The 12878-nt window shown below is 41.0% G+C and overlaps 1 protein-coding gene across 13 annotated transcripts in view; it reads right to left on the bottom strand.

The window, feature by feature from the left end:
- Positions 1-7666, bottom strand: part of LOC117891763 (SH3 and multiple ankyrin repeat domains protein 1) — a 62931-nt gene extending 55265 nt beyond the window's left edge. For 9 of the 13 annotated variants that reach the window (XM_034797386.1, XM_034797397.1, XM_034797396.1 and 6 more), the window contains exon 1: positions 6608-7665. The gene's annotated coding sequence lies outside the window, so the exon portion shown is untranslated. Of the gene's footprint in view, positions 1-6607 lie in introns of all 13 variants that reach the window. The other 4 variants (XM_034797390.1, XM_034797394.1, XM_034797399.1 and 1 more) reach the window with 3 other exon arrangements.
- Positions 7667-12878: the final 5212 nt, after the last annotated feature.

The following is a 12878-nucleotide window of genomic DNA, read 5'->3' as shown; positions in this document are numbered from 1 at the left end:
TGAATAGACGAACGGGAATTAATCCCTTTAGAAATCGAATGGTACGTGCGGCATTAATTATCAAGAATTGTGGCTGTATTTATTATGTCAGGTTCCTCGTACTAATTTGTTTGGTAGGCTGTGTCACCAGAAAAAAAAAAGCAATCAAAGGAAGCAAATGACCGTCAAAGTGTATTTTATAGTCTCTTTTTTCGTTTCCACTTTTTCATAGCTGTTTTTCATTGTTTTATTCATTATTTGCATTACTCTTTTTCATCGTTTTTGCGTTTTGCACTTGGACGGCAGTAATTAGCGTAATTTAGTTGCATTCAAGAAGCGGAAATAAAGCTATGAAGCTTTTTTTTCTTTATTTTTTTTTGTTTGCTGCAGACGTTGAAGATAAGTGGAAAGGGGAATGGAGTGGAGAGAGGAATAAGTTCCGATTAAAGAAATTTGTTTTGTTTTTGCTTTTACTGTTTGCGGTTTTTTCCCCCATTTTAATGTGAGATTCGCTCATGGGGAAATTTATTATAATTCCGCACTGGATCAGTGGAGGCAGTCGAGAGGCGAGGAGTTTAGGTCTGGGACTCTGATGTGAGATCTTCATTTTAATTTAATTGTGGAAATTATTTGCAAATTAACTGGATTTTGGCTTTGAGCGAACGAAACTTTAATTGAATTCACAGCTGAGAAAGTTCTATCTGAACTTTCATCGTGATTCAACTTTCCTCCTCTGTCCTAAAGCTCCCCCTTCCCTCCCTCACTCACTTTTTCTCTCATCAGGCACTTTCTGAACTTTGGCACGTTCTTGGCTTCTGTTTCTGCTTTGGCTTCTGGGGGTTGGCACCCACAAAGCAGCAATGGAGGCCCATCCCTACCATGAATTAAATTAATGTCGTGAAGCCAAGGCATCTGCTGCCAATGAATATGCTGATTTACCTTCCATGGAAGAACATCTTGCCGCTGCCCCCCAAATGGCCATCACTTTTAGCTCCTACTTTTGTTATAGTCATAATTGTAATGGCCATTTAATGTTGCTATAATTGTGTTCATAATTTCAGATAAATCTCTCAAGTTTGACGAAGATGCGACCTTGCTATGAGGCCAAGGAGAAAGAAGTATTACACAGTCCTCTTCTGGATTCATCTAACAGCCTTTCAACGACTGCTCTACAGTCGGGCCTACATCAAATCTGATATTCCATTTGGTTTGTTTCAAATTCCATTAAAATATCAAAGTAAATTTCACAGAATGTTTCAGCAGAGCTGCCGCAGAGAGCAAGTAAGTACATTAATGCAGAACCAAAACAAAAATTTGCAGAGAGTTTTTGAGTAAAAGAAAAAGAGAGAGGGAGAGGCCCTGCTGTCGATAAAACAATCTTAATACAATGCGGACACGTTTAGCCTTGAGCCGGAGAGGAAGTTCGCGTGGCGCGGATGTATCAAGTGGGGCTCCTCCTCCGCAGAAACATCTTAATCGGACGACAATAATAAACGAATGAAATAATAAGTTTTCATGATGTGAAATGTTCAAGGCAGTGGGAAAGCGATAGGAGATTTCCTCCCACTGAATCATCGCTGGGAAGTACTACAAAGTCTCTTAGTGGTGTGCAAATTCGCAGATAATAAGAAACATTATTAAATTATAATACAAATAGCTAACAAACATACAACAAATTATAATTTGCACCATTTTAATGCAAACTTTGGATTCATTCATCAATTTAATTTGTTTAGCTGTAATTAATATTGACACTCTTTGATGGATGCATTCCATTTCCATTTGGCTAACACACACACTTTTTACTCTCTTTTCCTGCAGACCTCCTTCCAGACAGAAACATTGGCGGCTTTTAACAAAAGGCGCACTGTAATTAGAGCCAGCGATTTCCGACTGTTTGTTGTCGGCTTACGGCCTTTTGTTCTGGTTCTGGTTCTGGTTTTGAGATAGCTTAAAACAAAAATCCATTGCCCTATAATTGGTTGACTTTAAAACATGGAACCTCAAACACAACTGAATCCTTTATCAGCGAAACTCTAGACAAGCATCAATGTGGCCGTTACAGTGGTAGGTGCAAGGATAGCCAGAGAAATTCTCAACAGAATCTGCAATCTTTTCTTGCAATTTCCATCTAATCCTGACACAGTTTTGCTCGCTTGCATCTTCACTAATCCTGCTTGCACAAAGGCAAATTTCTATCGAAAACATAACTCTTCTTGATGAATTATTCAAAGTGGACACACTCACTATGTAGTACATTGTACACATGTTTCCACACTTGAATGTTGAATATTTTGGATTTGTCGCTTGTGTCTCCAAGTGGGGGGTTAAATAAATACACATGTACACATTGCAATATATCACGTTCGCAGGTGCATTATATATGCGTATATACTACACATGGTAGAATCCTTGGGCCAGATTGATTTTCCTTGCTGACTCTTGCCCTGCCTCTGCCACTCCCCACCCTTTGGTTGCGGTTGTTTCTGTTGCGCATTGTGGTGGCAGGTTGGGTTCTTTTTTTTTCCATACTCTCCACATTCTCTTATTGATTTTTTGTATTTGCCTTTGCGTATTTTTCTTTGTTTTTGCCCTTTTTTGTTTCTCTCTTGTTTGTTGTGAAAATCATTTTTCTGTTTGCTTTTTTACGTTCCGTTTTAATTGCATTATGCAGGAAAATCACAGAGACAGAGCAGGGTAGTTTTGGGTGGTGCAGGGAAGGTAACTTAATTTGGGACAGGATGTGGGCACAGCGTCCTCTCATTGTTGTTACCTGATAAAAGTTCAAACTTTCCTTTTAGCTTGTTTTGCAAGTGTCGGAATTTTCCGTATTTTCACAGATTGCATCGTCCAAGAAATGAATGAGAGCCGATAGCTATCGTTGAAAAGTGCATCAATTTGAAACACTAAAGGACTTCCACATCATGAAAATTGGCATAGCGTTTTGGAGTAAGTATAAATTATCTGATTTCTTTTCATAATTCTTACCTCCAGTTTAAGGGGTAAAGTAAACCATTTTTCCACCAACATTTCTTTCTCTTTTACCTTTGCCTTTTTCTTTAATCTGGTCCGCCATAAATCTCTGCATGTGGCGGGCGATCATTAATATGGACACGCTTAAGGGGGCGATGTTCCTGGACTCTATCTATACGCCTGATGCGGCACGTGTCCCCCTGCGTTCCCTGATTCCCTTTTATCACCTTCCCACCTTCCTTTCTCTTATCTGTACAATGACGGACAAAAGAGCGGCAGACAGGGTTATTTTCAACTATTTTCAACTTCTTCCGCAAGCCAAAATTAGGAACAGTGAAGGAGACAGAAGTAAAAGAGAAAAATACATATATTGCACTTAAAGGATCAGCCACATAGAATGAAATAGAGTAAGAGCTGTGTGGAAGTGGGATAAGGGGAGGAGAAAGTGAAAATGCTAATCATTTGCTCATTAAATCCGCATCAGTCGCTGCCGCCGTCGGCGCTGGCGTCCCTGCCAGCATCGCTGCTAGTGTTAATGACAGGACAAACACCAGAAAAAGAGAGTAAAGATAGACAGAGTGAGTAAACCCAGGCGAGAGAGAGAGAGAGTCTGTCTGCCCGGGCCGAATATACGAACAGCTGTTGTGTTGTGTGGCTTCAACGAGAATTTTGGCACAAAGAAATTGAGAGAAAAAACAACAGCAGCAGGGCGAAGATATAAATAAAAGGAATTGAAGAGTTTCAGAAGGAGAGAGACAGCAAGTATCAACGGGCATTTCAAGCAAAGGGCAAGTGAGGGGCATTACAGTGGTTACTGCTTCAAAGGAAATTTCCTTTTTGGATTGCGCGGAATGTTAGGCCCTACCATTTACAACCCCTTCTATGGACAAAATATGTTTACATATAAGAGATTAGATTATTATTTAGACAGAATTTCCTATTTGTATTCGCATGTTCCGGTATAGTTTTTTTTCTATCCACATAACTTTAGTTTTCACCCACACTACGCTACGTTGTCTGCCATTTCGGGTCACGCACCGCTCCACTGTACTTACTGTATTTGCCAGAACAGCACAGCAGCAGCAGGAGCAGCCTCTCCTCTCTCGCTCTACGACACCATGCAGACGACATCTTAACGGCCTGTGAAATATAAGGCCCTGGGACTGGACTGGAATTGGGGCCTGGGACACGGATACATAACACGAGGGGCAGCCAACGCAGCGTCGGAGGTGGGTGGCTGCCAAATCATCTGTTTTAAATCGATTTTCCTTGTTTTTGTTGGCTTGTGCTGGTAATATTTCTTTGTTGCTCGCTTTTCTCTCTCTCTCCCGAGCCTAATTCCAATCTCGTTTTTTATGTGTATGCGTCGTTTGTTTTCCACTTTTTCTTTTCGCTCTCTTCTGTAGTTTGTTGAGAAACTGCTAATGTTTCCCTGAGATGGGTCCTGTGCCAGGGTTGGAAGGATGGCTAATATGGCTTGAATGTATTTGTAAGGCATTCAAATATTGGAGTCCACTCCCCCTATCTGTCCCCCTATCTGATCCCCTTTGTTCTCTATTTAACTGACCCCAAAAGTAGCTACCAAAAATTGCTTCAAAATTTGTTAAACTTCAACAGCAGCCACAAAATCTCAGATCTACGCCTACGGAGCAACAGAGAAAGAAAAATAGCAACATTTTTCACATTAAATTAATCAAAAATTGCTTTTGCCTCCGCTGTGGGGTGACCATAAAAGTAGAGTCTTTCGCATTTGGGCCTTTTCAATGAATCGAATTCTGGTAATTTATGCAAATTGGTTGAAATGCCGGACAAAACGCAGAAAAAATTGAAATTTTTGTGGGTCAAAAGTAAAATACACATTTCTGGACACACACTCGCATGCTTACAGCAGAAAGTTGTAAATTGTTTTTGGAGGAAACGAGCGATACATAGAGGGGAGAGTACACTGGTATTTATAGTTATGAAAAGGTATTGGATAAATGTGCTGTTTCCACCCACTGTTCGGACACCAGTGTATAGCATCATATTAAAACTTGTTGAAACAATTACACATCCATCCCATTCGGCTGTGATCTCAGATATCTCTACGTGTTTCCTATCCCTCCACAGACCGCACCACACCGCACAGAGAGCAACGGGCCCGGCAAGAGCGGCTTTACGTGCCGCAAGCGAATGACTATCAGATAAAGCACGATTGTAACAGCACATATAAAAAGTTTAAGCTATTTCGTGGCGGGGACCAGTTTAAAATTTTATTGTTACGCTTGCGGAACAACAAAAACAACAATTATAATAGCAATGGCATGCGCTAAAACAAGAACAAGTCACGTCATGACTAACTACAGCAGCTAAAGCAACAACAAAACTGCAGCTGGGCAGGGAAAAGCAACCAAGAGGCACAAAGAGGGGAGGAGAGACAAAGAGAGAGAGAGAGAGAGAGAGAGAGTGAGGAAGAGGCGTGAGGAATGCGTGCAATTCCAAAAATCAAACTGCCTAGAAAACGAGACCACAAAAGAAACACTCGAGAGAGTGAAGGTCAATAGCGGATCATAAAAAGTTGCGATAAGGGGAAGACAAAAACAAATAGAAGATGAAAAACAGTTTGAGAGTTATTTCATTGACCAAACCTCACATTTTGAGAGGGAAAAAGATAAGAATCAGATATGTATTAACGTTTATAAAACATACATATATGTAAATACATACAGAAATTGACTGCACACAATACTTTTGTGACGCACTGTATGAAGTGCAGAGAATATGGAACAAATAAGAACCAACAAAGGCAAGAGGTTTGGAAGCAGCAGAAGAAAAAGGACAAAAGTAGCAGTTCAACCAAGCAGCAGAAACAAAAGAATAATAATAATAATAAACGCAAAAATAATAAACAAGCAGTAAAAGAAACAGAGCCCACAATCAAAGCAAAGTAAACGCCAATCGTGAATCAATGCAAAGCAAATGATTCCAATGACTAACTTAATTCAAATGTAAGGGAGTGAGGGGGAGCTTCTTCTACCAGCCACCTAATGCCCATTTCACAATCGAGTAACCATGACCGTGTGCGGGCAATTACGAGTACCGATGGTCAGGGTAAAGGGTACCTATTATTCAGTTTTCAGGGGTGCGGGGTGAAGGTTGAACCCGTGATGGAGGGGGTGTTTAAGTGTGCATGTAACACTTGACTGTAAAATATAGAAAACAATACACCTGCTATCTATGGTTATTCATTTGCACTGAATCATTATTGTTTGCATTTTTATGTAACTGAACAAACACCTTCTGTATAAGTCTCCACACGATCCAAAAGTATTTCAATCTATGATTGACTTATTTATCTTCATTTACTCTAATCCTTCTCTCCTTTGTTTCTTGTTTAGCCTCTTGATTTTGTAAACAGCAGCAACTGATTCCCTCCCATGCACTTCTTGCTCGTACAGATATCCCTCTATTTCCATCTTCTTCTACAAAGTCCAGTATCCATGATCAATTTTACATACATATGTATAATGTATGTACACATGCACATGTGAGTGGGTGTATGTACATACATATATTTTCTCCTCCCTTTTAGACTTTCATTTTGCTTTTTATAATCTTTCCTATACGGTATCTATCGGTAATCATAAAGGATGATTGACATTGCCAGGATACTGACCTCTCTCTCCGTCTCTCCACCACTTGCCGCTCTCTCTTTTATTTTTTTTGCTTTTCCAGAATTTCCCCGCAATCCGGTTGAAATTTGTTTACTTTTGTTGCAATCTCCTAAGGATTTACATTTGTTTTTGTTGTTAGCGGTATTTTATTTCGTCAGGTTTTCGTTCTCCGATTTTTGGGTTGGGTAAAAAACAGGACTCACTCGCTCTTTCCTTTGCTCTCTGTGCGCGCGCGCCTTGGCCAATTGATTTTCACTTTTGGCAATTGTCAAAAAAACCGAAAAAAATCATAATAAAAGACAACAACAAGAAGGCAGGAATTTTCACTTGTGCCACTTTTTGTGGCAGCAGAGCCCCGTCGTCGTTGTTTTCTTGCAGGGAACAGGTTTCTGCTTTTGTTTTTGGCTTTTGCCTTTTGCCTGTCTAAAAACAAGAAATTCCTACCACGTTTTTTGCCTCTCTTTCTCTCTATCACTGCGTACCTTTTCCTTTGCCCGTTGACTTTGCCTCTTTTCTCCAAGATGCTCGCACACACACACGCGCACGCACAAACACACGGACGCACCAAACGGCAGCGACGGCGACGACGCCGGCAGCGCTACTTTGGCCAAACAACAAAAATTCTTGCGCTGCCTTTGATTTTGGTTTTGCTATTGGGTTTGCTCTTTGCGGAGGCGAACCGGTTTCGTTTCGTTTCTGTTTTTGCACTTCACTTGACGAATTTCAATTGATTTTGAGACAACATTTTCGAATATTTTTCAAAACGGTTTTAGAAAATGCTTGCACTGGAATCTTATTTCAATACTTGATGCACCGTTATTTTTCTATCATCTTCATCAGGCACTTGCATTCTCTGTGTTCCCGTCTCACTCGCACGCACAGAAGAAAACGCGCAGATCAACCTCTTGGAATTAAAAATCTAATTGATGTACGCATATATTTTTCAATTTCGTTATCTTTTCAAATTTATCAATTTTTATCACTGATTTATCGGAATTTTCTGATTTCAGAAACAAATTCGACACTATCCCCGTCCGTTCGTGTTCGCGCGAGTTTTTAGTGTGACCATATTATCAGTGTGACAGCGTAGTTTTCGATCAAATATCTCGCCTGACACGTGAAAATATACCAAAAGTACCACATTATTATCAAAACATACTTTGTGAGACATTCTTTTGCTTCGAAGGTATAATAAGAAAAAAGGTATGTCTTTTCTTAATTTTATGTATGTTCTTTCTTTTCTGTATATTTTCAATACTTGAACATTACGCGTACACATATTTAATATTAAGATATTAATTCTTATTTTAATTTTTGTATACTAGCCAGTATTTCTCTCCTGCCAGACGTTCTTCCGGACTCATTTTTGCGATTCAAATATGAGCACAAAAATACTTAAGGTATATACCAAAAAAAATATATGCATTTACACTTCCAATACAAAAACAAACTTTCTCAATTTTGATATTCCATTTAATTTTACCAGCAAGTTTGGATTCTTATAACTAAAACTAGAATTTTATTCAATAGACGAATCAATTTCGTCTTGTTTTCTGCAGCAAAAGTTAAGATAAGTAAAAAGGTATGAAAAGAAAAGAAAAATTCATCGCAAGCTAGGTAAAATCCACCCAAACCATAGAGCTCACACATGTTTGCGTTACATTTATGAGCTCGAGGCAGAAAAATATCGATAGTTGGTACCGTTTGGCGGCAGCATTCTCTTACTTTGAAAAGAACCGACCTACGTAGAATTACCTTCAATAATTAAATTGAATATATGTGGCAAAGGTACGTAGGTAACTTAAGATGAGCTAAATGTACCAAATGGGACATATTTTCTTCACTGAAAACCTGTACTATCGTTTTTCTATTTGATTGCGTTTTATACTGTCCTGTCTATTTCTTAGCCCTATTTGGGACACTTGGGCATTTCGGTCCGTTTCCTGACGGTTTTTCCTCGTTTTTTTGCTCTCTTCCTACGTATCGTTTATCATTTTCCTGACATTCCGCCAATGCATTCAGCTCCTTGGGTGGTGCAGGTGACTGTGGCCAGGCCCTATTAGAAGGGGCGGTCCTTGTTGTTTCATTCACATGAAAGTTCTTTTTTTCCACTATTTTCTTTTTTAGTTTTTATCCTAAGTTGTTTTTCTTAAAGTTTGCTTCGGAAGGCACCGACAGTCCCCGAGATCCCTCGGCATTTTTATAACCCGAAATGGAAGATGTTTAAACAAAATTGAGTCAGCAAAACATTTTCACAGAACTATACATTTATATAAATACACCCTGCTGAATGGCTGAATGTCTGCTTATTTGCTTTATTTTATGTAAATCTTTAGCTCATTTGTTTGGCAGGAAATGAAATTGTTGACTGAATACACGTGAGGTCCCTAAGGTCAGCACCGAGTGGAGATGACATGGGATGGGAAGTGCTGATAATGGCAGTAGGGAAGGCAGTTGCGTTGCTGTGGTAGTGGCAGTGGGAGGCAGTGCATTTTGCTGCATTTTTGCTGTTGCCGTTATATTCGTGCCTCTAATAATTCAGCGAATTTCCATTAGGATATCCATTGACGAGCCAACCACAGGCTTTGTGGTTTACGCAGTAGAATTTGGGTGAAGGTAGGTAGATAGGCCTGAAATTGCAATATTAAATTGCCTCCAATTCGTGGCACCCTTTTCCGGTTGAATTCATCAAAGGATTAGAACACACATTCCATTCCCTCTATCTGTCTCTGCCACTGCCTGACAGCCCATCCTCGCAGAGTTGCCAGAGTGTGTAGGTTTTCATGTGTTGTTGATCAGACTGTACCGCTTGTAGCTATACCTATCAATATGGATTAAAATTGATACAAATCGATGGCCTTGACATGCGCAACCCGTGCAACATGTTAATCTCTGGACAGTTGCGTGGAAAGAAAAACAGTTTGAGAGCCACTGCACCTGCTAGATGGATGTTACCCCCCAACCAATGACTGTTTATGCGCGATTTATGAGCCGGGCCGGCCACTGCAACGGGCTCTGGCTGCTGGTGCAACATGCATGAAGCATGACACGCCCCGCCCCCACCACTAGCAACTGGCAACGCTTTCATAACGGCCCACGCTGGGTGGCAGCTTCGCTTCGTCTGGACCAGGCCGAAAGTAGCAGACGAACAAACATTTTGTACGTACAATAAATAACAATCAGTACTTGGATCGTGTTGGGATAGCTTCGGGCTGACCTGAGCAGCGCATTAGCTTGAGGAAATCTATCCATAAAAAACTCTAAATAGTTTCGATGTAACCAAAAATCAAATCTCAGACTTCTTTTACTTCATGTTATATTATCGAAAACTTTGTGGGATTGAGGATGCTTCTTTCTTGCAGACAAATACGAGCGTCCGAGATGGATCAATGCTTGGCGCTCAGCAAAGCAGAAAAATGCCCAGAAATTGTGGCAAGTGAAAGTCCAAAGACTTCCACCGACCCGACCAGACCCCCAGCCAGACCCCCAGCCAGACCCAGAGCCAGACGCAGACTCACAGACGCTCCGTCGCTTCGTTCACATCTCACTAACCTCGTGATTTACATTTGCATTTTCATTTACATTTACCGCAAACCTGACTGACTGACAGACGAGGGACAGCGAGGGGCAGGCGACGGGCAGGATGGCATGGGATGTGGGCTGTGGCCTGTTGGGCGTGGCATGCGTCGAGTGCAGCAGGCGGAGAGACCAGAAATCTGAATGGACGTTGAGGAAAGTGAAAATTGGCTCAGATATTCCGGGCTAAATGAGCGAAAGTGATCGCAGAGTGTGCAAAAAGTGTTGAGAGTGCAGGAAATGCTTTGAGAAGCATTTAGCGATTGGCAATGCTTTTCCAACTGCATTGAATTTCAGTTTTTATTTCGTTTTCATCACACCGCTACAGTACCCAGTCCCCATCCCGTCCCGCTCCCGTTCCCGTACTTATGCAACAAGATTATGATTGAGAGATTACCATTTGAGAAAAGTTCGCGTGAGGCACTGTCAGATGTGAATATGAATAGATGTAACTGTAAATGTAAATGTAAATGTAACTGTAAATGTAACTGTAAATGTAAAGAAGAGCAGAGCAAAAAGCACTCCCAAAATGTATCCCAAAAAGTAATCAGTTAATGAGGAATTTATGCAAAATATTTAGACACACAGCAGAAGGTGGGTTCAAATGGGAATTATGCAATGAATTTATGTCCTTCAGTTTCCCCCTCCCCCACTGCTGTGCAATGTCAGCACTCACAACGCGACCTGAGAAAATTGTAATTCATAATATTCCAGCAGACCCAGACCCAGACCAGCCGACCAGGGCAAGGCAGGGTAACAAATCCTTGGGGATTGCCATGCCATCGTTTCAGTTGTTGCTGCTATTTTTAGGCCTCAAGGTTGGTGTGGAGTGGTGGGACAGGAGGATAAGCAGGATGACAGGAGATGGCAAGCAGCCTTCCCGTTTCGCGTTGTTTTTTTTGTGTCAAACTTTTGGCCATCGCAGCTCCCAGCTCACCAGTGGGGCTAAAAAAAGACAAAGAAAGGAAAAACTTTGGATATGGGGGAGACAATTTAAGCAATAAAGCATACGCAGGTTGCTGACGGTCCACTGCTTTCCTTGCTGATAAAACACTCCAGGCAACTTGTTGAACTGCTTGCCAACAGCTGAAGGGACACTAATACACTAATAGAAAGCTTACAGTTTAAGAATGTATGTAAATATACACTGCTTAATGATTGTCAATGTATGTAGTTGTGGACAACGCCAGGAATGTTCCACTACGTCACATCACATGAAATATACAAAGAGAAACACACAAAATAACATAGATCATTGGCATTTCGATATCACGTGACTGCGAGGTAGTGGCCAATTCCCGAAACGTTGTATTTCAAAGTCTATAACCTGTAAAATAAAATAGAAACGGTTAAACTAATTAGCTTTGTCAATATTCAATGGTAGACTTAATAACGGAAGTCGTTTGCGACATAAAATACATTTATGCTTCCATTTTTTTGTTTCTTACACCCACAGTTTTCACCCTGCACAATCACCTTTCTTCATAATCAGACTGTTGACTGGCTGCAAAATCCTCCTCTCTCCCTCTTCGCCAAGCTGCTTTTTATTCTGCTGCTGACTATGCTTGTCATATTGCTGATTTTTCTCCTGCTCCATCGCCCCCCTATGCACCTCCTGAGAGGAAATATTGAAAGTGTCAGACAAGAAATTTGTATGCTGTAAGGAGAGGGCCGCCTCCCAAAGATGATGTTCGTGACAGGAGAGGTGAAGCGGCACACATTAGATGCTCCTAGAAGAGATGCAATAACACACAGTAACACACCTTGAGTCCCAACAGGTAAACAGAAAGGAGGAGCTCGCAGGAGAGAGCGAGAGTGAAACGAACGAAGCGGCAACATTTTTCTTGCCCCGCCACCAACCAACTATCCCCGGATTTCTTTTGCCGTGTATTTTCCCATCATTTGCATGTTATTAGCCGCCATTTGAACAGGGAAGAGGAGGAAAGAGGCGGCCAGGCAACGGGTTTTAGTCCCAAACTATCAGCTTTTGCTTCACTTCCCTCACCCCCTCTGTACATGCAGTAGATATGCAAAATCAAAAGTGTTCTTCATCCCTCTACTCTGGGTCTTTCTCATCCTCTTTTCGGACAGCTTTTCGCGCGAGTGGCCGCTTATTAGTATTTGTGCAAAGGATGAAGGATATTCGTGAAGGATTTGCGCCATTTCACTCAAATATTGCAGTTGACAGGGAATTGTGGGAAGAGGGAACCACCGCATAAAAGGGAAACGAAAAAGTGACACATTTTGAGGGGATTGGGATTCGGAGCGCTTAATACAAGCAGTGTTTGGTTTCGTTGCAGATTAAAGATTGAGCTTCACTCGAAAAATATATTTTATAGCTGGAGGTAGTTAAAAATGTATAAGAAAAGTTGTTGCAATTAAACCAAAACTAGCAGAGCATAGCATATCATCGCAGTAAATTCGAATATGGATGAGTTTTAGAAAACAAAAGAAGTTTAAGTGTACAACCACAGGTTGCAGTTTTAGGTGTACTGTTCTCACCAAAGCAGTTTTCAGAAGCAGAAGTAGAATGAACTGCTTGTTCCATGCTTTATCTAAGTATTGGAAGCTGGTGAGAGGTGAAAATTTTAAAATAGAAGATCCTCTATTGCGGTAATCTAACAGTTGAACAATTTCAGTTTCACTGCGGGCAGGAGTTGGTGAGACACTGCTGTTGAACGAATTATGGCCGAATGT

This window comes from Drosophila subobscura, chromosome E, assembly GCF_008121235.1.
Source record: "Drosophila subobscura isolate 14011-0131.10 chromosome E, UCBerk_Dsub_1.0, whole genome shotgun sequence".
Taxonomy (NCBI): Eukaryota; Metazoa; Arthropoda; class Insecta; order Diptera; family Drosophilidae; genus Drosophila; species Drosophila subobscura.
This window is presented reverse-complemented; position numbering and strand designations above follow the sequence as displayed.